This window comes from Phyllobates terribilis, unplaced genomic scaffold, assembly GCF_046119375.1.
Source record: "Phyllobates terribilis strain yellow unplaced genomic scaffold, ASM4611937v1 Scaffold_1__5_contigs__length_1240528914, whole genome shotgun sequence".
NCBI lineage: Eukaryota > Metazoa > Chordata > Amphibia > Anura > Dendrobatidae > Phyllobates > Phyllobates terribilis.
In genome coordinates, this window is record NW_027362761.1 from 649220961 (window position 1) to 649247857 (window position 26897).

General features: G+C 50.8%; 1 protein-coding gene and 1 pseudogene across 1 annotated transcript in view; one reads left to right on the forward strand and one right to left on the reverse strand.

The window, feature by feature from the left end:
• LOC141273221 (glutamate receptor ionotropic, NMDA 3B-like) overlaps window positions 1-26897 on the reverse strand; it is a 473854-nt gene that overhangs the window by 156193 nt on the left and 290764 nt on the right. The window lies entirely within an intron of this gene.
• On the forward strand, window positions 14307-22634 carry LOC141165301 (uncharacterized; annotated as a pseudogene).

Below are 26897 nucleotides of genomic sequence, written 5' to 3' on the forward strand. Positions count from 1 at the left end.
GCCCCTACACTACTGGGATGTTCCACCCCCCCTCCCACTCCAGCCAGGGACAGACGCTGTCGTACCTGCACATCTACTTGGTGGGAGTACCGTAGTTCTGTCCCCCGGAAATGGGATGTATGTAGTGCATGCAGCCTACTGAGCTCAGTCCCACACTCCATCCTTACCCGGGAGTGGAATACCACACCTCTGGTTTGAGGTGCAATACCCCTGTAGCAGCCGAGTCCTCAGGGTGCTACATTCCCCCCTGGTAAATCACAGCACGTCCTCGGGCTGTAAAAGAGCAAAACAATATAAAACATACAAACTTTTTGCAAAACATACACCAATATATAAAACATTATCAGATTCTAGCAATATAAACTTTTTCATATAAAACTCTTCTGATATAAAATGTTCTTGAGTTTCTGGCCACTGTGCACTTGTGACCAGGTAAAAGTGCAACAGTCACAAAAACAGTTCCTTATAAAACCGGTAGGGGGCGCTTTAGAAAGCGCAACTATATACAAGATATGGCCGCTCTCAGTCCTCGGCCAGTGGGGATAAGGAATGGCTGTTCACAGTCCTCAGCCTGTTAAGGGATAGGGACACACGGGTAACAGTTTGCTGGTCCCAACGGGGACTATTCTTTACTGGTAACAGTTCTTGTACTCTTACGGGTAACTATTTACAGCTTCACTGTACCGTACTTTAGTAACGGCATCCTCCTGCTCCTTCTTGAGGGTAACCTTCAGACCCGTCCGGGTCCTCTTGACCTTCCTCAAACCGCAGCTCTTCCTCAGTCAATCTGTGCACATGGAGAGCATATGGACCTTTGGCACATTGATGCCGGGTGAAGGTGACCTCATCACCCAGGTAAAGATCACGTCCTCTGTGTCCCTCCGGCAGATGGCTCTCGACGTCCCTGCGGGTGACAAAGACGTCGCCGGGGGTTCTGTGGTCCCGGATAAAACCCCACCCGTGCTGCAGTTGAAACTTGATTACGGTCCCGGTGGCGCGGGGACCATGGGCTGCACGGGGGTTTCGTCTGGTTCGGCTCTTCTGTTCCGCACTCTGTACTTGCAGCCGCTCCTCGCGGACCCGCCTTTCTCGCCGCTCCCTGTCGAAGACCTCCAGCTGTTGCCGGCAGCACTCTGCTCGCTGGGCTGCGGCCGCCCGGGTCTCGTGGGTGAACCCAATGAGGTTTTCTCCAGTGGGGTCCCATTCGAATTGGGCCTCCTCCAACGGGAGCGGGACGATCTTGGCGGGCGCCGGAGCCGGAATCAGGGGCTCACACAGAGGCCTTTCCTTCCGGAGTCGGGGATGGAGGTACTCCGGTGGCCACTCAAAGGGCTGCCCATCCGGGCAAGTGTGCTGGGCGAACAGGTCTTCACCCAAGGGTAGGACTTTGTGGGTTGAGGGCGCGGTGGTGGCAGCGGCGCCCGGGTTCACCAGGCCTTGCGACCAGGCCGGTGGCACCTTAAAGGTGAAGGGAACTGCGGGGACGGCGGCGCCCGGGGGTACTCGGCCCTGCGACCAGGCCGGTGGCGTCTCCTGCTTGGCCGCGCTCGGGGTTGAGGCGCGTGTCGTCACAGGGGGCGTGGTCGCGGCTCCTGCTTGAGGCCTAGTCTGGAGCGGTGGCGGTGCAGCGACGGGCACGGTAGGGGGAATTTCGGGCTCTGCGATGGGGAGCTGGGGCAGGCTCACGGTTTCTAGGCTTGGGGTAGTGACGTCCCCTTTACCTGCCTCCGTCTCTTCAGCTCCTTCCACGGCATCGTCTCCGGCCTTCATTCCTCCTGCACCATCCTCAGAGGCGGTCAGACTCCTCGTCTCGGGTGGCGTGCTCCGCTGGCGGGTTCCAGCCTGCTGGGCCATCTCCCTACTCCACTCAGTCAGCGTTTCTCGCTGCACCTGGGCCATCCTCCGTGCGAGGCCCTCCAGCGCGGTCTGTGCACGCTCCCGGTCTCGGGGGAGCTGTGCCAGGATCTCCACCAGGCCTTGTGGGGTGGTGGCTTGCAACAGGCTCCTGACTGTAACGGGTCTGGGAGGCGGAACCTCTGGGCTACAATACAAGGGGGCGGTCCTTGTAAGGGAGCGGGTGGCGACCAGGCAGGTAGTCACAGGAGGTGACCAGGACAGTCTCTGGGTGTAAGGGCAGGAGGACACGGCAAGTGATCGGGGCAGTCTCTGGATAAAGGGTAGGTACGACCTGTGATGGCTGAACCTCCAGGTAGGCTAGCAAGGCAGATGAAGAATGTGTGCTCCCAGGTGAGCAAGCGAGAGTCTCTGGAATAGCAGGTGGTCACAGCACGTGACGGCAGAGCCTCCAGGTAGGCAAGCAGGCAGGTAACGGAGAAGCACTCCCAGGTGAGCGGGCAAGAGTCTCTGGAATAGTTGGTGGTCACAGCACGTGACGGCGGAGCCTCCGGGTAGGCAAGCAGGCAGGTAGCAGAGAAGCGCTCCCAGGTGAGCGGGCAAGAGTCTGGAGTAGCTGGTGGTCACAGCACGTGACAACGGAGCCTCCGGGCTGGCAAGCAGGCAGGTAACGGAGAAGCGCTCCCAGGTGAGCGGGCAAGCTGGTCCATAGACAGACTGACCGGAGTTGTAAGGCAGACCGTCGGACCTCAGGCAAGCAAACAGGTAGCAAGTAATCAGGCAGGAATCTGACAGGTAACTGGCAGGTAACTGGCAACGGGACCTGAGGGCTGAAGCACAGGTGAGACACAGGTGCAAACAACATTGCTCGGGCACCTCCATTTTGGAGGAGGTGCCTTATATATGATGAAGTCCTCCGGCCATTGGCCGGGGACTCCTTAGGACGGCGCGCGCGGCCCCTTTAAGAGGAGGGGAGCGCGCGCGCGCGCGCCCTAAGCACAGGGGCCGGGAAGGAGCGCGCGCTGAGAGCAGAGCGGGAGGAGGACGCCGGGAAGGAGCGCGCGCTGACAGCAGAGCGGGAGAGGGACGCCGGGCACGGGGCAGAGCGGTGAGGGGAGCAGCGTCCCTGCCTAGCAGAGGGCAGGGACGCCGGCACTACAGTACCCCCCCCCTTTAGGCCCCCCCTTTTTTAGGCCAGACAAAAATTTAGCTAGGATGAGAGGGGCATGGATGTTCTCCCGGGGCTCCCACGTTCTCTCCTCAGGACCAAACCCCTTCCAATCTACCAGAAAAAAGGTCTTTCCTCTTACCCTTTTGGTGGCAAGAATGTTCTCTACCTCAAACTCGTCCTCAGCAGAAACCGGAGCAGGAGGCGTACCTGTAGACTTGGAAAAAGAGTTAAGTACCACAGGTTTGAGGAGAGATACATGGAAGGAGTTAGGGATCCGTAAGTTGGCCGGGAGTTTCAATTTATAGGCCACCGGGTTGATCTGACTGATGACCTCCAGGGGGCCGATGAACCGAGGCCCTAACTTGTAAGAAGGTATCTTGAGTCGAACATATTTAGATGAGAGCCAGACCTTATCTCCTGGACGAAATTGAGGAGGATCCAGGCGTTTTTTGTCAGCGTGTCTTTTCATCCGTTCGGACGACTGAAGGAGTGCGGATCGGGTACTCTCCCAAATGGAGGAAAATTTGCTAACGAGAGATTCCGCAGCCGGGTTGTCCACCGAGGTGGAGACAAGAAAAGGAATCCGAGGATGCTGACCAAAGACTACAAAAAACGGGGATTTGGAGGAGGATTCGCTCTCGTGATTATTGTAAGAGAACTCGGCCCATGGTAGGAGATCCACCCAGTCAGAATGGTGGGCATTAACGAAGTGCCGGAGGTAACTGGTTAGGTTCTGATTGATCCGCTCCACTTGACCATTGGACTGTGGGTGGTAAGCGGAAGAGAAGTCCAGGGAGACGTCTAGTAGTTTACAAGTGGCTCTCCAGAAGCGTGAGGTGAACTGTACCCCACGATCCGACACGATGTGGAGGGGCAGGCCATGAAGACGGAAGATGTGACGAATAAAGTCTCTAGCTAGCTCGGGTGCAGACGGGAGGCCTGGCAAGGGAACGAAATGAGCCATCTTGGAGAAGCGGTCAGCGACCACCCAAATGACCGTACAACCGGCAGAGAGTGGGAGGTCAGTTATGAAGTCCATTGCAATATGCTGCCAGGGGGCAGCAGGTACTGGGAGTGGAAGGAGGCGACCGGCTGGCAGATGTCTCGGAACCTTGTTGCGGGCGCAGGACACACAGGCAGAAACAAAGTCTATTACATCCTTGTGCAGGGTAGGCCACCAGTAGTGCCGGGAAATAAGCTGGAGGGTCTTCTTCTGACCAGCGTGGCCAGCCAGTTTAGACGAGTGACCCCAGTGAAGGATCTTCTCCCGATCAGGTACTGATACGAACGTCTTTCCGGGAGGGAGACGATTTAGACTCACGGGAGCCACCTGCATTACTCTGGCGGGATCGATGATGTGTTTCGGATCTTCCTCGAGATCAGATACCAGAAAGGATCGAGACAAGGCGTCCGCCTTGACGTTTTTGTCAGCCGGGCGAAAATGAAGGACAAAATCAAAACGAGCAAAAAACAAGGACCACCGGGCTTGGCGCGGGTTGAGTCTCTGGGCATGCTGGAGGTAAGCCAAGTTCTTGTGGTCAGTGTAAATTATAACCGGGTGAAGAGCCCCCTCGAGCAGGTAACGCCACTCCTCCAATGCCAGTTTGATGGCCAATAACTCTCGATCTCCTATGGAATAATTGCGCTCTGAGGAGGAGAAGAGTTTAGAGAAGAAGCCGCAAGTTACCATCCTCCCGGAAGAAGATTTTTGAGTAAGTACCGCTCCAGCTCCAGAGGAGGAGGCGTCCACTTCCAGGAAGAACTGCTTGTTGCCGTCCGGGCGATGCAGCACCGGGGCGGAAGAGAAGGCCTGTTTTAAGGAAAGAAAGGCTTCTTCTGCTTCGGGCGGCCACTCTTTGGGATTAGTACCCTTACGGGTGAGCGCGGAAATTGGGGCAGTCCGGGAAGAGAAGTGTGGTATGAAGAGGCGGTAGTAGTTGGCGAAGCCCAGGAACCGCTGAATGGCCTTCAACCCCTCCGGTCGGGGCCATTTCTCGATGGCAGACAGTTTCTCTGGATCCATTCGTAGGCCGGTCTGAGAAATAATGTAGCCCAAAAACGGAAGCGAGGTCTGCTCAAAGAGGCACTTCTCGTATTTAGCGAAGAGGTGATTCTGCCTGAGCCTGAGCAGGACCTGACGAACGTCCCTCCGGTGAGTCTGGAGATCCGGAGAGAAGACCAAGATGTCGTCCAGGTACACCACTACGCAGGAGTAGAGAAGGTCCCGGAAGATGTCATTGACCAACTCTTGAAAGACGGCAGGAGCGTTACAGAGACCAAAGGGCATTACCAGGTATTCATAGTGGCCGTCCCGGGTGTTGAATGCCGTCTTCCATTCATCCCCCTGACGGATACGAACCAGGTTGTACGCCCCACGGAGGTCTAGTTTGGTGAAGATTCTAGCCCCCCTCAGACGATCAAATAATTCTGGAATGAGAGGAAGAGGGTACTTATTCTTCACCGTGATCTGGTTTAGGCCTCTATAGTCTATACAGGGACGGAGAGAGCCGTCCTTCTTTTTGACGAAAAAGAAGCCTGCTTCTGCCGGGGAGGTAGATTTCTGGATGAATCCCCTGGCCAGATTCTCCTCAATATATTCGGACATCGACCGGGTCTCAGCAGCGGATAAAGGATAAATACGCCCACGGGGAGGAGTAGTACCGGGTAACAGGTCGATGGGACAGTCGTATGGTCTATGAGGGGGTAATGTCTCTGCCTCCTTTTTATTAAAGACATCAGCATAAGACCAATAAGGAATCGGAAGTCCAGGTAGATTAGCTGGGGTAGGAGAGGGACGGACGGGATGGACGGAAACCAGGCAGGTCTTATGACAGTCTTGTCCCCAGCGAAGGACTTCTCCGGTTTGCCAGTCAAGCACGGGTGCATGTTTCTGGAGCCAAGGCAGACCTAGCAAGAGGGCGTGAGAGAGTCCAGGCAGAACATGAAGGGAGATACTCTCAGAATGCAGCATTCCCACCTGCAGAGTAATAGATTCGGTGATGAGTTGGATGGGGCGAGGTAAGAGGCCCCCATCCACGGCAGCAACAGACAAGGGTACAGCCAGAGGTTTGGTGGGGATGCAGTATTTCTCTACCAGGGACTGTGAAATAAGATTTCCGGCTGCTCCAGAGTCAAGTTGGGCTAGTTCGAAATAACGGTTCTCCCCGCAGATGATTGAGACTGACAGCAGCAGGGATGGAGAGGATTTATTTTTGTCTAGGTCGACCTCTCTGAGCGAACCTAGACACAGGCGTTTTCCCGACCTCTCCGGGCAGGCACGGATCCGGTGCTCCTTACTGCCACAGTAGAAGCAGCTCCCCTCGGCACGGCGTAAGTCCTGACAGGTTTTGACCATCTTGGTCTGGTCGACCTGCATAGGCTCAGGAGAGTGTACCTGGGGAGAAACGGAAGGAGTGACGGGTTTCTGAAAAGTAGGAACTAGACGTGGAAACCCCCTCTCACGGGTGACCTCTTTGGCACGCTCCTGGAACCGTAGGTCAATCCGGGTGGCAAGAGTTATTAGGTCATCGAGAGTGGTAGGAATGTCCCGACCGGCAAGTTCATCTTTAATATGGCCGGACAGACCCTCCCAGAAGACGGATACCAAGGCGTCGTTATCCCAGGCCAGCTCCGAGGCAAGGGTACGGAACCGTATGGCATATTGGCCCACGGTGAGGCTTCCCTGACGGAGGCGTAGCAGTGATGATGCGGATGAGGTCTTCCGTCCGGGTTCGTCGAAGGCTTTCCGGAAAGCCATGAGAAAGGCAGGCAAGTCAGACACCAGGGGGTCTCCTCTCTCCCATAGAGGATTTAGCCAGGCCAGAGCCTCCCCGGTGAGATGGGACATGATGAATGCAATTTTGGCTCGGTCGGAGTTAAACTGGTGGGACAATAGTTCAAAGTGCAGGGTGCACTGATTTATGAAGCCCCGAGCCTGGACGGAGTCGCCTCCGAAGCGAGGAGGTGCAGAAAGCCGGGGTCCGGGGTAGGATACCATGGTATTAGTGGTCATGGCACTGGCGGAGGTTGCTGGCGGAGCAGGCAGAGTGTCCAGGAAAGAATTGACATTTCGCAGGTGACCCAAGATGGACTCCTGTTGGGACCTCTGACGGGACAGTTCATGACACAGGTCCGAGAGCGAGGGAGCTTGGGTGCCACCGGGTTCCATGGCCCGAGCAAACTGTAACGGGTCTGGGAGGCGGAACCTCTGGGCTACAATACAAGGGGGCGGTCCTTGTAAGGGAGCGGGTGGCGACCAGGCAGGTAGTCACAGGAGGTGACCAGGACAGTCTCTGGGTGTAAGGGCAGGAGGACACGGCAAGTGATCGGGGCAGTCTCTGGATAAAGGGTAGGTACGACCTGTGATGGCTGAACCTCCAGGTAGGCTAGCAAGGCAGATGAAGAATGTGTGCTCCCAGGTGAGCAAGCGAGAGTCTCTGGAATAGCAGGTGGTCACAGCACGTGACGGCGGAGCCTCCAGGTAGGCAAGCAGGCAGGTAACGGAGAAGCACTCCCAGGTGAGCGGGCAAGAGTCTCTGGAATAGTTGGTGGTCACAGCACGTGACGGCGGAGCCTCCGGGTAGGCAAACAGGCAGGTAGCAGAGAAGCGCTCCCAGGTGAGCGGGCAAGAGTCTGGAGTAGCTGGTGGTCACAGCACGTGACAACGGAGCCTCCGGGCTGGCAAGCAGGCAGGTAACGGAGAAGCGCTCCCAGGTGAGCGGGCAAGCTGGTCCATAGACAGACTGACCGGAGTTGTAAGGCAGACCGTCGGACCTCAGGCAAGCAGACAGGTAGCAAGTAATCAGGCAGGAATCTGACAGGTAACTGGCAGGTAACTGGCAACGGGACCTGAGGGCTGAAGCACAGGTGAGACACAGGTGCAAACAACATTGCTCGGGCACCTCCATTTTGGAGGAGGTGCCTTATATATGATGAAGTCCTCCGGCCATTGGCCGGGGACTCCTTAGGACGGCGCGCGCGGCCCCTTTAAGAGGAGGGGAGCGCGCGCGCGCCCTAAGCACAGGGGCCGGGAAGGAGCGCGCGCTGAGAGCAGAGCGGGAGGAGGACGCCGGGAAGGAGCGCGCGCTGACAGCAGAGCGGGAGAGGGACGCCGGGCACGGGGCAGAGCGGTGAGGGGAGCAGCGTCCCTGCCTAGCAGAGGGCAGGGACGCCGGCACTACACTGACCACAGGGTCGGTGCTGCCTGACTCTCCCTCCATCTCCGGGTGCGTTCTCTCCAGACTCCTCCAGGCTGCACCCATCCTCTCTCTTTTGTTCTTCATCCGCCCCCATCGAGGGTGGTCCCGGGGCAGCTTGGTGATTGTCCGTCCCAGGGGCAGACCCCCCACGCTGACGGACATCTCGATCATTGCAGTCTCTGCTGGTGGGGGCGGTCTTCGCTTTTGGCGCCATTCTTGGACCTGGCCCACGATGGGAGGTGGCCTCTTGCCACCCTCTGGCACGCCCATAATGGCGTCCGCTCTGCCAGGGCGGGAAATCTTCTCAGATGGCGGGAATCGTCTCCCAGTGGCGGGAAACTCCGTGGATGGCGGGAAAAAGCTGCAGATGGCGGGCAACCGGCGGGAAACGACCCGTGATGGCGTCCGATGGCGGGGACCCTCCGGAATTGGCGGGAGACTTCTTCTTACGGTACATATAAACTTTTCTTCAGGCACGCAGTACCCGGTAGTTGCGGGCACGTGATCCTGCCGACTACGCCAAAGTTAACGCGCCCCTGGGCCTGCTGTGTCGTGCGGCATCGCGCGCACGGGGGCTTACCCGGAGCCGGATCAGATGGGGGTAGTAGTCTCGTGGCGGTGACCCGGTCCGTGCCCAGGGAGTCAAACTGGACGGCAGTATATTAGCAGTAGATGTTGGATGACTACGCCACCCGTTGATTTGCGGTCACAAGGCCGCCGCTGCAGAACAGTCCGCTGAGGCTGGTAGTATGGGTGCAGCGATGGTGGTATAACCCCCAACGGGAGGGGTATGGCCTCAGGGCAGCTGGTGAGGATGATGGAGGTAGTGATAATGCAGAAAGGAGAGTCAGAGACGTGAGATGCAGTTTCAGGGTTTTTACTCACTGATGTTGCTTTAATCACTTCGGCCGGGAGTGACCACCCGAGCCGTACTGCGTTCACCAGGTGCGGGACTCGGCTAACCCCCAGGCAGTTCCGGAGCGTGGTCCTGAGCTTCCCTCTCACTCTCTTTCTCCTGGCCGTCCCCACCAGGGATCCACCTTTGTCCGGTTCCCTTGGGCCTTCTATGGTAAAACCTTCTCTGGCTTTCCTGACCCTACTCTTGGTGTACCTTCCTGGTGGATGTGGTGAGGGTCGTGGCAAAACTTGCCCACGACCTCCGGTTCCTGGTTAAGGGTTACTTTTGCCTCCGCCAGCTTGGGATCCAGTGCCCTCTTCTGCCAACCCTTCACCCTTTTTGGTTTGCTTCTGGGATCTTAGGGTTCCCTCTTTCCTGCATCTCTGGGCCTTCCTTCTTCCTCTCCTCTACAAGCCTGGCCCTGGAGCTGGGCCCAGCCGGAACCACAGCTCCCAGTCAGCCCTCCTGGCTGAGCTCCTCTGCTCTGCTTCTCCTCAGGCTGAACTCGACCCTGTCCTAAGATGGTGCCCACCATATATACTCCCTCTATGTGTGAGCCCAGGTGACCAGCACCCAATGGGCTCCTAGCTTTACCCAGAGTACTCCCCCTATCTGCCCCTACACTACTGGAATGTTCCACCCCCCCTCCCACTCCAGCCAGGGACAGACGCTGTCGTACCTGCACATCTACTTGGTGGGAGTACCGTAGTTCTGTCCCCCGGAAATGGGATGTATGTAGTGCATGCAGCCTACTGAGCTCAGTCCCACACTCCATCCTTACCCGGGAGTGGAATACCACACCTTTGGTTTGAGGTGCAATACCCCTGTAGCAGCCGAGTCCTCAGGGTGCTACACAAGTGCCGGGTCTGATGTCAGGCACTCAAACACGCCTTCACTCCAGAGGAATTCACGGGATCGCCGCACACAGTGAAGACCACGCATGCGCACCCGTCCACAAAAGTAAATTGGATGGAGAACACTGCGCCGATACCCCAACATGGTGCAGCCACACATAGTGGATCGAGGCGCCCCACAAACGTTTGTTTCAGGGGAACAGCTAATTACCGCCCCAGCATTATATTACAAAGGTCTATGGTGTGTGTGCAGTTCCCCAAGCCGCCTAACAAGAAAGGGGGATAAATCATGCATTCCACTAATTAAGGGGAATATATGTGGGAACAGGAGGGTAAAAAGGGCATGTACTGGGTGTCTGAGTTATAATAGAATCTCTGATATAGACAGTGATAGACAAAAAACTTATCCACGATAATCAAAATAGAATTAAACATTTAACCATGCTGGCTGGTAGTAGTAGTCCCTATCAATCAGATAAAGCAACAATAATTCTGTTGTTCATTGAGACCATTCGGAGTCAAAGCGCCCAATCTAAAAATCCACTGGCACTCTTTTTGAAGTAACAACCTGTTCCAATCACCCCCCCCCCTCTCATTTTTTTTTGACTTTTTTACTTTTGTGGACGGGTGCTCATGCGCGGGCTTCACTGTGCGCGGCGATCCCGTGAATTCCTCTGGAGTGGAGGCGTGTTTGAATGCCTGACATCAGACCGGGCACTTGCACTTGTGCAGTACACCCGAAGTACCTCTAGTGGATGTCAGGTTTACAGACATACGCACTAGAAGAGGGAAGGACAAGCACGCGATTGATATCAATGGGGGATACTTACCTCTGTGTTTGGGGGAGTGGACTCTAATTAAATACATCTGTAGAGGTGGATATATTAAGAGGGAGAGGGACAGCATTAACTGGACTGCAGGTTATTGGCAGGACACCTTATCAAACTTGTTCTAAATTTTTCCTCCTGATGAACCTAAAACGATATGGGGAAAAGCGTTGAGGATTGTGGAACTCCACGACTGACAGGGGAGGCAGGATTCCCACATACTGAGATAAGTTGAAAAAAAATAAACAAAAATGTAAAAAATCTTGTATCGCAGCATCTGGAATGACCTGACCTATAAAACTGACACTAATTAACCCCTTTAGTGAACACCATAAAGAAAGCAAATGCTAAAAATGATGCTTTGCCATCAGACTGCTGAACAAAAAGCGAAATAAAACACAATCAAAAAGACAAATGTAAATAAAAATAGTACTGTTGAAAACATCATCTTGTCCCACAAAAAAATAAGCTGCCATACTACAGCTCTATCAGCAGAAAAATAAAAAAGTTATAGCTCTCAGAATAAAGTGATGCAAACATTTTTTTTTTTTTTATATATAAAATAGTTTTTATTTTGTAAAAGCGACAATACTTTAAAAAAAAAAAAAAGATCTAAATGTGGTATCACCTTAATCATACTGACCCGAAGAATAAAGCTGCTTTATCAATTTTACCACACTTGGAACGACCAAACAAAAAAATCCTAAATTGCTGCTTTCTGGTCATTCTGCCTCCCAAAAATCATAATCAAAAGCAATCAAAACATGTCATGTGCCCGAATATGGTACCAATAAAAGAGTCAACTCAACCTGCCAAAAACAAGCCCTCGCATGACATGGTCGGCCAAAATCTGGAAAAATTATAGCTCTCAAAATAGGGCGATGCAAAAACTAGTTTTTGCAAACAAGAGTGTCTTTTAAACCCGATATAAATCTGGCATCTCTGTAATCGCACTGACCAGAAAAATAAAATCGTCTAATCACTTATACAGCACAAAAAATGGAGTAATAAACAAATTCTCCACCTGCTATTGATTTGTTCATTCTGCCTCCCAAAGAGCGCAGTAAGGCTTGGTGCGCATTTATCTTGCACCCAGCTGAGCGCTTGCGCCGTGGTTTCCATGAAAATCTTTGAAATACGTGATTCAGACGGGACCCCCAGTGAAAGATTCCCTCTAATGAGGCAGATGGCGGCACTGTGGATGCCGTCTGGCCTGTGATCCGGCAGTGTCAGTCTTTTTACTAGATGTTTAAAAAAGTGCCGTTGGCCACAGTATGTGCACCTCTGGGGAAAAAAGGACACCAATGAAAAGATTAACTCTGCTGCCTCATTATAGTGAATGGATCCCTCGGGGGTTTCATCTGACTCTCGTCACTCAGATTTGTATGAAAACTCCGATATAAGGGCTCAGCGTAGAGCACAGGATAAATGTGATCCCAAATGTTATGGAAAATGTTACTAACAAAAGCTTCAAATCAATCCACAAAAAAGGCAAGTCCCCACTTAGCTCTGTGATCTGTCCATGGAAATATAGGGGGCTTCCATGTTACTGGTAACACAAAAGCTCAGGAAAAGTGCTATGGCTCCTCGCCCCCCAATAGAAATCAAGTGAATTATGCGCTCCGAAATCCAAATGCCCCCCCTCCTTTCTGAACACCAGTGCTCAAACTACAGTTAGCTCCAACATGTTTGGCATTTCTGTAGCTATGAGAGCTCGCTTAATTTACGGGTGCATGTCTCCAGAAGCATGAGCTGGTCACTACAACATACTGGTCACTACAACGGCAATTTGCAATTTTAACTCCGCAAAAGGTGAGACTATAGAGGTGTAGTCCCATTAGGGGTCTAGTCCCATTAGGGGTCTGATATTGATTACTTTTAAAACAATAGCACCTCGGATTGACAAGTAAATATTGTATGAATCTCCCTTAACCTCTGACAAAGATTCTTAGGAGACTGAACACTATTAGTATCAGTCGCGGCAGGTGATCGAAGATTGGGTAGGACACGTACATAGATATACGTATATCGAGTGTCCGGAGGGTTGCAGACGCGGGCCCTCCTCCTTTCACCTAGTACCGTACATGACTTCTCCAAGGGGAGATGAGTCAGTGGAACAGTTGAGACTGGCCAGACTCATACTGTGCACAAATCAAGGATCTTTGTCAGTCGGAAGGCAGTAGTGATTAATCAATGTTTCCGTGTAGCAGAAAGAAAGTATCTCCCCCTCAGGAGGGAGAGGATGTGATGACCATCATGGTCGGTCGAGAAGGGAAAAGATCATTTAAGAATGCACCGAAAATGTTTAAGTTGTTAAACTTTCCCTTGGAGGGGAGACTTCAACCTACATTGTGGGATGAAGGAATCCAGCAGAAAAGGGGAAGACTAGCTGACACTGGATTGTAGGATGATGCTGAAAAGTTTAGGAAAGTTGCACATGAGATTTGTGGTGAAGGATATGTTGAAATAGAGGAGGAGACTAAGCCTGGTTATTTTAATTATTTTTATGTCAAGAAGGGAAAATTATCTAGCACTGTAACAGACTGGTTGTTTTGTGCTACAAAATGAAGCTGAGGGGGAAAAGGTGAAGGAGGAAGCAGATTCCCCTTCCCAACTTATGTGTCCACAGACCAAATCTGAAGCCCCTAAAGAAACATCCCCTACCCCCACAAAGGTAGCCGTACCCCAGCCTTTGAACCCAGAAACTGAGCAATTTATACCTAAGGAGATTAAATACCCTACACTTCCCACTGATGGCCAGCCACCACCATATAACTCAGATGGCTGGCTTTGTAATATGTGCTGGGTCACTAATCCAAGATGGTGTTAGACGTGTTATAATTGTGGAGCATGCAGACCCGGAGTTTTAGCACCAACCTTCCCATTACTTAACACTGACGGTGGGTATTATAAACCATTGCCCCCACCTGCTCCCGCCATGATTCATACTCCATTCAGAGAGACCCAAGGTCCTCCGAACTGTACCCTATTCACCCTCTCCCAAACTGGGGAAATAAAACACGGACACGAGTACCAGGAAGTTGCGTCTGTTTTACTGAATGGTCCCTCGGAATATTCCACTATATTAATAATAGGCATAGGGAGTATACCGCAACAGCAAGTTGGGATCATTGTAAATGCAGCAAATGAAAAACTACAGCATGGGGGGGGGCTAGCTGCAGAAATATGTCGTATTGGGGGACCTATAATACAAACCGCATCCAACGATCACATCCGTGACCACGGTCCGTTAAGGGAAGGAGAGGTGATGGCTACAAGTGCGGGACTGCTATCATGTCAGCATGTTATACAAGCTATGACCCCCTGGATGTACCCAGGTCACAACACCTGCTTACAGAAACAATTCAGAACATTATAGCATACGCATCACAACTTCATGCGGCCCCAACTCTAGCCCTGTCATTTATTTCCACTGATATCTTTGGATATCCGAAACGGGACACGGCCAAAATAATAGTTGGGACTATAAAGCAATACATCGCCATGAATCCAACTAAACTAAGAGAGATAAGACTCTTGGCCATCAACAGGGATCTCGTCGATTATGCCGCTCAACTAATCAAACCCAATATCTGGTCTCCCCCAGTGTTCCCCAACCTCCAAGATCTCCCAACAATCAGTACTCATGCTGATTTCCCTCCGCCTCCACCTCCTCTCCCAGAGATGAAAGAAGCGGACCAGAATACCGGCCCACCCAAATATACCCCGTTTTCCCCAGGACAGACGGATACTCTGTGTAACCGTCTCCCGGATCCCGAACACTTCCCCATGGCTTTTTACAAGGGCATGGCTGCAAATAGAGAGATATATTCTACAACAAGGCAAGATCTTCTACACCTGCTCTGTGTAAAAGCCGGTGAAGGATATTATCCGATGGTAGAGGCTGCTATCCCATATAACAGAGCATTATACGCCAATACGTACGAGAGTGGGGTTGACTTTTGTCAAGCCCTTAAAATATGGGCTCAGGATAAGTTGGCTGATCAATCCACTACCCTCACAGACGTCATTCAAGAGAAAGGGGAGTCGGCTGAAAAGTTTTATGGGCACCTTATGCAGGTCTATAAGGACCTTGGGTTCTCCTTACATACTAAAACTCATTGCAGCTGTTAGTATCCGCCTTTATCAAGGGTTTACGTACTGAAATCAAGAACGCGATATTGGCTGTAAGACCAGAGGTTGAGTCAGCCACCCCAGGAGATGCCCTAAAGGTAGCAAAAAGCTTCCAGAAAAATGTCGCCCGGACTGCTTCTGCAGTTAAGTCTAAATCCAAACCCGCTGCAGTGGCAGTTGTGACACCCGCAGTACCCGTAACACAGTATCCTCCCTTACAGCCCCACTATTATCCCATGGCGGTGCCTAATCAACAAGTAATGTATCCTGGGAAAAGACCAGTAGTGAATTCCTGTCTTCGATGTTGGATATGTGGCCGGACAGGACACTTCCAAAGTGACTGTCACACCCCTGCTAATCAGTGTACCGCCCAAGCCCCCATATCCAGAAATAGGACGCCTGGCCCACAAGACTCACGAGAAAATGTCCCCCAAGACCGTCCATACTGAAATGGAGGCCAACCAGAGTCTGCCATCGTGATGCCTGTAACCACCCCCGGGCTCTGTTCATCTGCCATTCTCCCAGTAGGAGGAAATCCGGTGAAGTTCATGGTAGACACTGGGGCGGCCAACTCCATTCTAAAATCCTCTGAACTGCCCCAGAGTCTCCCGGTCCAATTTTCTAATGACAATCTAATATTGATCGGTGTAGATGGCAGACCTAACAAACATACTGTCACCAAACCTATTCCAATTGGCCCATTCCCGGAATTAATGGCACAATTTGTCATATCCCCGACCTGCCCGGTGAATCTTTTAGGGGCAGACCTCTTGTCTAAATTCCGATCCCGAATTCAATACCAGGACAATGGTCAGATGATCCTTAGTATAAAGGATCCAAATTCTGATACACACGTAGAGGAGGTCTACATCTTATGAGCACTACCCACGGTTATGGTTAACGTATCAGATACGAATGAAAATCTCCCAAACGATCCCAGGTTAGCCCCATACATAGGGGAAATTCCTTCTCATCTGTGGTCATAAGGCCCAGACGACATTGGGAGATTGCGGGTAGAACCAATACAGGTGTACCTCAAGCCCGGAGAGCCCTTTCCCAAGGTTCGCCCGTACCGGCTCAAACATGCACAAGAACAAGGTCTACACCAGCAAATTCAGACCTTGTTAGAGAAAGGGTCACTAATTCCCTGCGTCTCCCCGTGCAATATGCCATTGTTTCCCGTAGGGAAGAAATCCCAACAGGTGCAGCCGCCCGCTTATCGATTGGTGCAGGATTTGAGGGCAGTAAATGCAGCGACAGTCTTGGAAACTCCTGTGGTGCCTAACCCACATACGCTTCTCTCACAAATACCATCTACTGCAGCCTGGTTTACAGTAATCGATTTGGCAAACGCCTTTTTCGGTATTCCACTACATAAAGACTGTCAGTTTCTGTTTGCATTTACATATCAGGGCAGGCAATTGACTTGGACAGTGATGCTGCAGGGAGCACAGAATAGCCCCAAGCAGTTTACAAAGAACATGTCCAGCTGTCTGCTGCCGTGGCAGCTGGACAACCCTGAGGTAGTGCTATTACAATACGTTGATGATCTTCTTTTGTGCGCCCCCACGGAGCAAATGTCCATCAGGGCCAGTGTTAGCCTCCTCAAGCATCTAGCAAAACTGAATTGTCGAGTCTCAGCCTCGATACTTCAGCTTTGCCTTGGTCAAGTGGTTTTCTTAGGCCACTGCCTTACTCAGGGTGCCAGGCATCTCACAGAAGAAAGAAAAACGGCCATCTACAGTGGTGGCCAAAAGTATTGGCACCCCTGCAATTCTGTCAGATAATACTCAGTTTCTTCCTGAAAATGATTGCAATCACAAATTCTTTGGTCTTATTATCTTCATTTAATTTGCTTGCAAGGAAAAAACACAAAAGAGAATGAAGCAAAAATCAAATCATTGGTCATTTCACACAAAACTCCAAAAATGGGCCAGACAAAAGTATTGGCACCCTCAGCTTAATACTTGGTTGCACAACCTTTAGCCAAAATAACTGCAAACAACCGCTTTCCGTAACCATCAATGAGTTTCTTACAATGCTCTGCTGGAATTGTAGACCATTCTTCTTTGGCAAACTGCTCCAGGTCCCTGATATTTGAAGGGTGCCTTCTCCAAACTGCCATTTTGATATCTCTCCACAGGTGTTCTATGGGATTCAGGTCTGGACTCATTGCTGGCCACCTTAGAAGTCTCCAGTGCTTTCTCTCAAACCATTTTATAGTGCTTTTGGAAGTGTGTTTTGGGTCATTGTCCTGCTGGAAGACCCATGACCTCTGAGGGAGACCCAGGTTTCTCACACTGGGCCCTACATTATGCTGCAAAATTTGTTGGTAGTCTTCAGACTTCATAATGCCATGCACACGGTCAAGCAGTCCAGTGCCAGAGGCAGCAAAGCAACTGCAAAACAACAGGGAACCTCCGCCATGTTTGACTGTAGGGACCATGTTCTTTTCTTTGAATGCCTCTTTTTTATCCGTGTACACTCTATGTTGATGCTTTTTCCCAAAAAGCTCTACTTTTGTCTCATCTGACCCGAGAACATTCTTCCAAAACGTTTTAGGCTTTCTCAGGTAAGTTTTGGCAAACTCCAGCCTGGCTTTTTTATGTCTCGGGGTAAGAAGTGGGGTCTTCCTGGGTATTCTACCATACAGTCCCTTTTCATTCAGACGCCGACGGATAGTATGGGTTGACACTGTTGTACCCTCGGACTGCAGGGCAGCTTGAACTTGTTTGGATGTTAGTCGAGGTTCTTTAACCACCATCCGCACAATCTTGCATTGAAATCTCTTGTCAATTTTTCTTTTCCGTCCACATCTAGGGAGGTTAGCCACAGTTCCATGGGCTTTATACTTCTTGATGACACTGCGCACGGAAGACACAGGAACATTCAGGTCTTTGGAGATGGACTTGTAGCCTTGAGATTGCTCATGCTTCCTCACAATTTGGTTTCTCAAGTCCTCCGACAGTTCTTTGGTCTTCTTTCTTTTCTCCATGCTCAATGTGGTACACACAAGGACACAGGACAGAGGTTGAGTCAACTTTAATCCATGTTAACTGGCTGCGAGTGTGATTTAGTTATTGTCAACACCTGTTAGGTGCCACAGGTAAGTTACAGGTGCTGTTAAATACACGAATTAGAGAAGCATCACATGATTTTTCAAACAGTGCCAATACTTTTGTCCACCCCTTTTTTTAGGTTTGGTGTAGAATTGTATCCAATTTGGCTTTAGGACAATTCTTTTTGCGTTTTTTCATTGAAGACAAATTAAATGAAGATAATAATACCAAAGAATTTGTGATTGCAATCATTTTCAGGAAGAAACTGAGTATTATCTGATAGAATTGCAGGGGTGCCAATACTTTTGGCCACCACTGTATCTACTACCATTCCCATTCCCAAACCATCCCATAGAGCTGCAACGGTTCTTCAGACTATGTACATACTGCAGACAATGGATCCCAGACGCCTCACGTCTGATGCAAACCCTATATGATGCACTAAAAGAAGACTCTCTGGCTGATGTAAACAACAAGGACCACCAAGAACTGCTGCAACAAGCCTTTGAGCAACTAAATTCAAGGATAATGACAGCCCCCGTACTTGGAAACCCGGATTATGCTCAACCTTTCCATTTGTATGTCTCTGAGACAGGAGGGCATGCAGCCGGGGTACTCACGCAGAGACACTGTACAAAGCAGCGCCCGGTCGGTTATTACTCAGCGCGTCTGGACCCGGTTGCCAGGGCCTCCCCCAGCTGTCTACAAGCGGTTCACGCCACACAACAGTTACTTGAAAAAACGGCGGATATCATCCTTGGACATGAGACTCACATTTATGCTCCACACGATATTGCGGCTGTTTTAGCTTTACAGCAACCTAAACATCTGTCCACACAGAGATACTTGCTGCTGCAGTGTTCGTTGATTTTACCAGAAAATGTGAAATTACACCGGTGCACCACCATCAACCCAGCCACCTTGCTGCCAGCACCTGAAGGAGAGGGGAAAGAGGCTCCACTATATGATTGTCTGGAACAAATTACTGCGGAGTCAACTCCACTTGTTTTAGTGGGGGAAGTACCCTTGGACGACCAAGAACTCACGTTATATACGGATGGATGCAGATATGCTGATACCTCTGGCAGGTTTCATACTGGATATGCTGTCACAACTGAAGATACATTGGTAGAGGCTGCAGCCTTACCTCCCAGAATGTCAGCACAGGAAGCAGAGCTCAAAGCTTTGATTGCTGCTTGTCAACAGGCCAAAGGAAAACGTGTGAATATATTTACAGACTCAAGATACACCTTCGGGATTGCACATGACTTTGGGGAGATCTGGGCAAAGAGAGGCTGTCACGACTGCAGGTTCTCCTGTAAAAAATGCTGAAAGCGTCAGACAATTGATGGAAGCGGTACAACTACTAGCTGTTGTAAAGATAAAAGCTCATACCCGACAAGACGCCCCGAAGCAAGAGGTAATGCACTTGCTGATCTCCATGCTTAACAAGCAGCGCTTCTCCAGACATCCATGTCCACGGCTGTTACGTGACAGCAGACCAAACAGCTAAATTCCGTGCCAACTCAGGATCAACCTACAGAAAATCATCAACAGGTCCCTCCAATCACAAAACTATGCTCCACACAGCAGAAAGTTTCTAAAGAGGAACGTCAGTCATGGAAGGAAGCAGGTGCTAAATTGATAGATGGGCTATGGAAAAAGGAACAACTATATTGTTTGCCTCGACTCCTATATCCTGCCGTTGCAGCCTGGGCCCATGGACCGATTCATCGAGGGAAAAACCAAGCTTTGCTACTGGTACAGAAACTTTATTGGGCCCCAGGAATTTCCACTGTGTTGAGCGCACAGAACAAAGGTTGCACAATATGCCAAACCTGCAACCCAGGCAGATTACAGAATGTACCAACAAAACACCTTGCTAAACCAGAGTATCCGTTCCAACGATTACAGGTTGATCATATCACTCTCTCTAAAGCAGGACGATATGAATATTGCTTAGTGGTAGTGGATATGTTTTCCAGCTGGCCAGAAGCATTTGGCGTTCCAAACATGACTGCCAAGACCACCGCCAAGAAGCTGGTCTCTGAAGTTGTTTGCCGGTATGGAGTGCCAGAAGTTGTCGAGAGTAATCAGGGACCAGCCTTTTCCTCATGTGTATATCAAGAAATACTTACCATGATCGGATCAACAGTGGCGCTGCATACTCCTTACCATACACAGTCAAGCGGCAAGGTGGAGAGATTGAATGGCACACTGAAAAGGCAAATGACCAAAATGATGCAGGAAACTACGGCCCAGTGGCCTGAGCTTCTTCCCATTGCACTATATCACATACGTACCACCCGCATAGGGAAACATAAATTGTCACCCTATGAGATACTATTTGGGTCACAACCAGCTATAGCTCGATTTACCCCACAACAATTATCAGAAGAAACGGATTATGTTGTACAGTATGTGATTCAGCTTGCCAAAGCACTAACTAACACCCATGCGTTAGTATCATCTTCTATTCCAGATCCAGCTGATGCAGAAGGTTGTCATACCCTTAAGCCTGGAGATTATGTGTATGTGAAGAGGCATGTTCGGAAACACGGACTAGAACCATTGTATGACGGACCATACCAAGTGCTCCTGACAACCCCAACAGCAGTAAAACTTGAAGGGAAGTCAACATGGATCCATGCTTCACACTGCAAACGTCAACCATCCTGAGATGTTTTATGATAATATGTGTGGTTAGACTGGTCAATACCTGGAATAGCCTACAACAGAGTACTGACCCTTTTAATAGCAAGTTCATTACTCACCACCAGATTTTGGTACAAGAATTGAGTCAATTAGAGAACAACCAAATCAGTGACTGTTGGATATGTACTCACTCTCCAGTTTCAGCCGCTAGTATGCCCTTTCTGGCAGTCCCAGTCACTCTAGAAGAAATACTAAACTGGTCCAATCGTAGCGACATCCTTGCTGATAACGCTAGTAAGTTTAGTAAATTATGGAACACCACTATAGGTATACCAGTAGTTGGGTGGGTGGATCTCCCCTGGTGGCAAGGAAATCTTACTGCAACCAGTAAACATCTACAATATCTTGCCCTTAAAGGAAACACATGGGTACCCAGGAACAAGTCTTCCTTGACCAATTTAGGCTTCATACCAACTGAGGGTCTACAAATCAGTTTTAATGCTACCTCTAGTAAAGCAGATGCTTTTAAACTGTCATTATTGGAAAGATACATTCATAATCACTCATGGGTACATGCAAATCTGTTTATAAAAGGCACCAATGACACGTTATGAAATATCTGGTAACGTCCCTTGTAATGAATCTTCTGAATATAAGCCTAGTGATCCAACATGTGGCAATCCGGATGTTGGATATTGTAGCCACCTGGGACAAATGCCTTCATGGTGTATGTTGTCAAATATCACTGTTCTTATCGATTTGATACATAAATTAGTATTACACTCCGCTTTATGGGATCTGCCATCAGCCACATATTGGGTCTGTGGGAACAATGCGTATAAATGGCTCCCAGTCGGAGTAGGGGGGACTTTTACACTGGCCCGGCTAACTCCAGCCACTTATCTTATTCCCCATAGTAAAGTAGATATGAGAGCCATCCCTCTTCATACCATCTATAAACGTGACAATACCCCACGCCCATCAGGAAGACCTCATTTGGTACAAATGGGTATACCCAATAAGATAGTTAGTACTGTTTTCCTCTACCCTATGGTAACACAAATGTGGGACAAATTAGAGGAAGTCACGGACTACTTAGATGACCAAATTTGGAGTATATTGGAAGTAATTAATACTACTGTTGCGGTGCAGAATCAGCTTAATATAGTGACCAATCAACATACCTTAGTGCTGGACTATTTGACAGCATCTCAAGGTGGGATGTGTCAAGTTATAGGTCCAGCCTGTTTTCACTATATTGACCCCGACTCTACCATACGGTTAAAGACTAAAATGGAAGACATTAGGAAACTCAGGGAAGAATATAACAAACACCACAAATTGACCAAAGACAGTTGGTGGTCTGATACATTCTCCTTTTTAAATCCTGCTAATTGGTTTAAAGGGATTGGTGGATGGATTGTTGGAATATTACAAGGAGTGTTGCATATTGCTGTTTTCATTTTGTTAATATATGTCTTACTAAAACTAGTCTTTTATTGTATCCCAATTTCCATGAGGAAAACCTGCCAGTCATCGGAGAGCAAGGAGAACGCTGTCAACCAACATCCAGGGTTACTATACACGGATCTCCCAGATTTAACCAGCATTGAAGGCCTAGACGGCAAGGGAATGATGCCCTTTACCCGCTCGTCCCGACCATCTTCACGTCTGAAGATCAGAGCTCTACAATTATAACAAACAAGGAGAGATGGACATGCCGCAACGGCCTCAATTGGTAACATGGGCACTAATTGAGGGAAGACCAGTGTCCCTCAGGCTCTACATGACCCTGGGAAAGCACCCTATTGTTGACAATAACAATTTTTAGGGGGGAAATGTAAAGGACATATTGATATTCATGCCATAGTTGCTCCACTTCTGTTGCTTGTTTCTAAAATCATGTTATTGTACTTCTTGCATAGCATGCATTCTTTTCACAGACAGAGAACATTCTGAAGGCTACACTCAGCTCCTATTCTAACTAGTTTACACCGGGATGTGTAACTTTGTATAACAATCCATCACGCGCCGAGCTTATGATAATATGACCATATGTGTGTTTCTGTAATAATTGTACTAAAATTGGCTTAAGCTTGTAGCTTGGCTGTAGGTGATTGGTTATTGATATACTCAAAACAATATATAATGATAAGTAGAATAAAAGGGATTAGAGATTCTCCGAATCCTCCCATACAGAGCTCTGTCTCCGTCTGGTTTTCTGTTGGATTGCGCAATCAACCTTGTAACATAGAAATTTGACACTCACTTGGTCAACCGTGAAGGGTCGTTGTTGCCCTCCCCTCAACACCTGTCGTTGCAGACTTGCAACAATCACCATCCACGTCCTTGTCCCAGTGCAGCGTTCAGTTGTCCCTACCCCATTCCTTGGAATGCAAGCGCAAGTATGCAGCCAGCCACCCACCCACCCACCCACAGGCCTCAATACTAACTGCCCGATTTCTGGGCAACTGCTTGCAATTGAAATATGGCCTTTTAGGCTTGTGGAGGCAGAAGCTTTTCACAACCTCACGCCAGCAGCAGCCGGGTGCCCATACTCGGTCACCAGCCACCACTATTTCTCCCGGTATCGTCTCCACCTTCCACAAGCACGGGTCCCACAACATTATCTGTGCCCTCCCCAGCGCACTTACTGGGAAGGATCGCCTAACCACAAACACGTGGACAGGTGAATGTGGCCAGGGACGGTACGGAGCCAGTCCACAGCTTTTTTTGCTGAGTTGTATTTAGCTCGGTGAAAGGACTGGCATAGAGGGAAATCGTATCTACTGTAGGTGTCATTTCTCCTAGGAAGTACTCTAATGCAGCTTGTTGAAGAAGCAATGGCAGCCCGTCCAAAATCAACTCGCACTTGTCGGTGGTACTTTGACACACAGACATCTTTCTTTGCGCATTTAATTTCATGACTACAGAGTTGGGCAATGGCCTGATATGCAATGCGGTTTGAGAAATATCGTGCATAAGTGTGGCACCCCAGGGGTCTGGTTTCCACAGTAATGTAATGTTATGACTGAGAGCAGGTGGGAGGTCCTTTGGTCAGGGATCCTGTGCATGCCACACCTCCTGCCCAGTCTTGGGAGGGGAAGAACTTCCCCTATATAAACCCGGGGCTGAGGCAGGGTTAGTCAGTCAAGGAGAGTAGAGACAAGAAACAGCAGAAGCAATACTACTACGAGTCAGGGGCTGGCAGCTGCAGAGCTCGCCCTGACTGAGAAGCTTTCTTACCGGACCCGGCGTCCGAGGCTGTGGGGACTAACTCTTACCCAGCAGCAGAAGCCGACCGGCAGGGGATTTCAGGTCCTCAGGCCCAGAAACCCGAAGGCACGGTCACACGCGTGGGACCAGCACCGCCATCGTGGAGCAGAAGCCATTAGAAGGCCCCGAGTCACCGGCCATACGGGTGAGCATCACACGGTACACTCAGGGACGTGGGCTACTTATATCCGCTTCTAGCAAGGTAGCCAGAAGAGTACAGTCAGTTTGGGAGGCCTACAACTCCGCCTGGCCAGGGGAGATCCCATCTGCTCAAGGACTGACCAGGCCCCATTCACTAGCAAGTACTCCGGGAGGGTCTATCGTTGTTACCAGTAAAGACCCTGAATTACACCGCACCGTCTCTGAGTGGTTCCTGCTACCCCCACCATCCACATCTGCTGCCCTGAGGCCATACCCCTCCCGTTGGGGGTTATACCATCTACGCTGCACCATCCATCCACCGGCCTCAGCGGACTGTCCTGCAGCGGCAGCTCCATAGCTGCATTCAACGGGTGGCGTAGTCGTCCTACATCTACCGCTGTTACATCGCCGCTCAGTTTGACTCCCTGGGCACGGACCGGGTCACCGCCACGGGACTACAACCCTCAAGAGATCCGGCTCCGGGTAAGCTCCCGCGTGCGCAACGCAGCGCGACACAGGCCCAGGGGCGCGTCAGCTTTTGGCGTAGTCGGCAGGATTTCGTGCCCGCAACCACCGGGTACTGCGTGCCTGAAAAAGACTGTTCAAACTTACCAGTGGTGAAGATTCCCGCCATCCGGCGCCATCTTCTGCCTTCTTCCCGCCATCCGCGAAGTTTTCCCGCCATCCGGCGCCATCTTCTGCCTTCTTCCCGCCATCCGTGGAGTTTTCCCGCCGTTGGACGCCATCTTGAAGACGCCGCGCGGGAAGAAGAGGGGCGTGGACTCCGAAAGCGCGCGAGAACTGAAGCCCCGCCTCACGTCCGGACGTTGCGTAAGGTCCTGGAAGGAGCCCAGTAGACGCCGACGTCACAGGAGCGCGACGGAAGGTCCTCAACCCTGACGATCCACTGCGGAGCCGCGGCCTACGGAAGAGGATCATCGCAAGGTAGGCCACGGTCCACTAGGGGGGAGAAGGATGCCGGATACGGAGGAGAGCTTCACCGCTTCAACCCCCGCCAGCGCCACAGCTGTTGCGGTCATGCCTTTCACCATGCCCTATATCCCGGGGACAGCCTGGCTACCCCGGTACTCAGGGGAGTCACATACCCTGCATGACTTTAGAGAAAAGCTGGATAGCCTCTTCCGGGTGTACCCCCTCACAGAGGAGCAAAAAGTGAGCATCCTGGTGGCCCAATTAACCGGGGCAGCCCAAAGGGAGGTAAAGTCCTGGCCACCTGGGAGGAGGACTGTCGCAGAGATACTAACCCAGCTAACCGAGGAGGAGCTGCAGTACTACCAATACGAGGAGAGCCAAGAGGACCCGGAGGGGTCTGAGGACTACCCTCAGGAGAGAGCACAAAGAGGACATAGCTACTGAAGGGAAGTAGCGTGAACAAAGAATTGTATATAGTTACCCGTCAGGGTACAAGGACTGCTGCTAATTAAAATATGGTCCCCTTTGGGATTAGTGAATTGTTCCCCGTGTGTCCCTATCCCTTACCAGGCTGAGGACTGTGAGCAGCCATCCCCTATCCCTTACCAGGCTGAGGACTGGGAGCAGCCAATCCTTATCCCCACTGGCCGAGGACTGAGAGCGGCCATATCCTGTAAATAATTATGTGTTTCTAGTTGTTTTTAGGAGTCCTTGGTGGATTTACCTGGAATCCTGTGTACATAGTTGGAGCGTAACCCAGGACGGACTAAAAGACTGTTAAGGACTCGGGGCAGGACAGACCCCCTACCTGGTTACGTCTCCCTGTTTTGGTGAAATGGACACCTTGCTTCCCCTCAAAGACTGCACCCGGTTGCGGACACGCCGTGACCATTGTTATGTGTCTCTTTATTATAATGTTTTGGTTGTACTCTGTTATGTTTACAAAAATGTGTTTAGTCCCGGAGTACTAAATTTTACTAGGGGGGAATGTGGCACCCCAGGGGTCTGGTTTCCACAGTAATGTAATGTTATGTCTGAGAGCAGGTGGGAGGTCCTTTGGTCAGGGATCCTGTGCATGCCACACCTCCTGCCCAGTCTTGGGAGGGGAAGAACTTCCCCTATATAAACCCGGGGCTGAGGCAGGGTTAGTCAGTCAAGGAGAGTAGAGACAAGAAACAGCAGAAGCAATACTACTACGAGTCAGGGGCTGGCAGCTGCAGAGCTCGCCCTGACTGAGAAGCTTTCTTACCGGACCCGGCGTCCGAGGCTGTGGGGACTAACTCTTACCCAGCAGCAGAAGCCGACTGGCAGGGGATTTCAGGTCCTCAGGCCCAGAAACCCGAAGGCACGGTCACACGCGTGGGACCAGCACCGCCATCGTGGAGCGGAAGCCATTAGAAGGCCCCGAGTCACCGGCCATACGGGTGAGCATCACACGGTACACTCAGGGACGTGGGCTACTTATATCCGCTTCTAGCAAGGTAGCCAGAAGAGTACAGTCAGTTTGGGAGGCCTACAACTCCGCCTGGCCAGGGGAGATCCCATCTGCTCAAGGACTGACCAGGCCCCATTCACTAGCAAGTACTCCGGGAGGGTCTATCGTTGTTACCAGTAAAGACCCTGAATTACACCGCACCGTCTCTGAGTGGTTCCTGCTACCCCCACCATCCACATCTGCTGCCCTGAGGCCATACCCCTCCCGTTGGGGGTTATACCATCTACGCTGCACCATCCATCCACCGGTCTCAGCGGACTGTCCTGCAGCGGCAGCTCCATAGCTGCATTCAACGGGTGGCGTAGTCGTCCTACATCTACCGCTGTTACATCGCCGCTCAGTTTGACTCCCTGGGCACGGACCGGGTCACCGCCACGGGACTACAACCCTCAAGAGATCCGG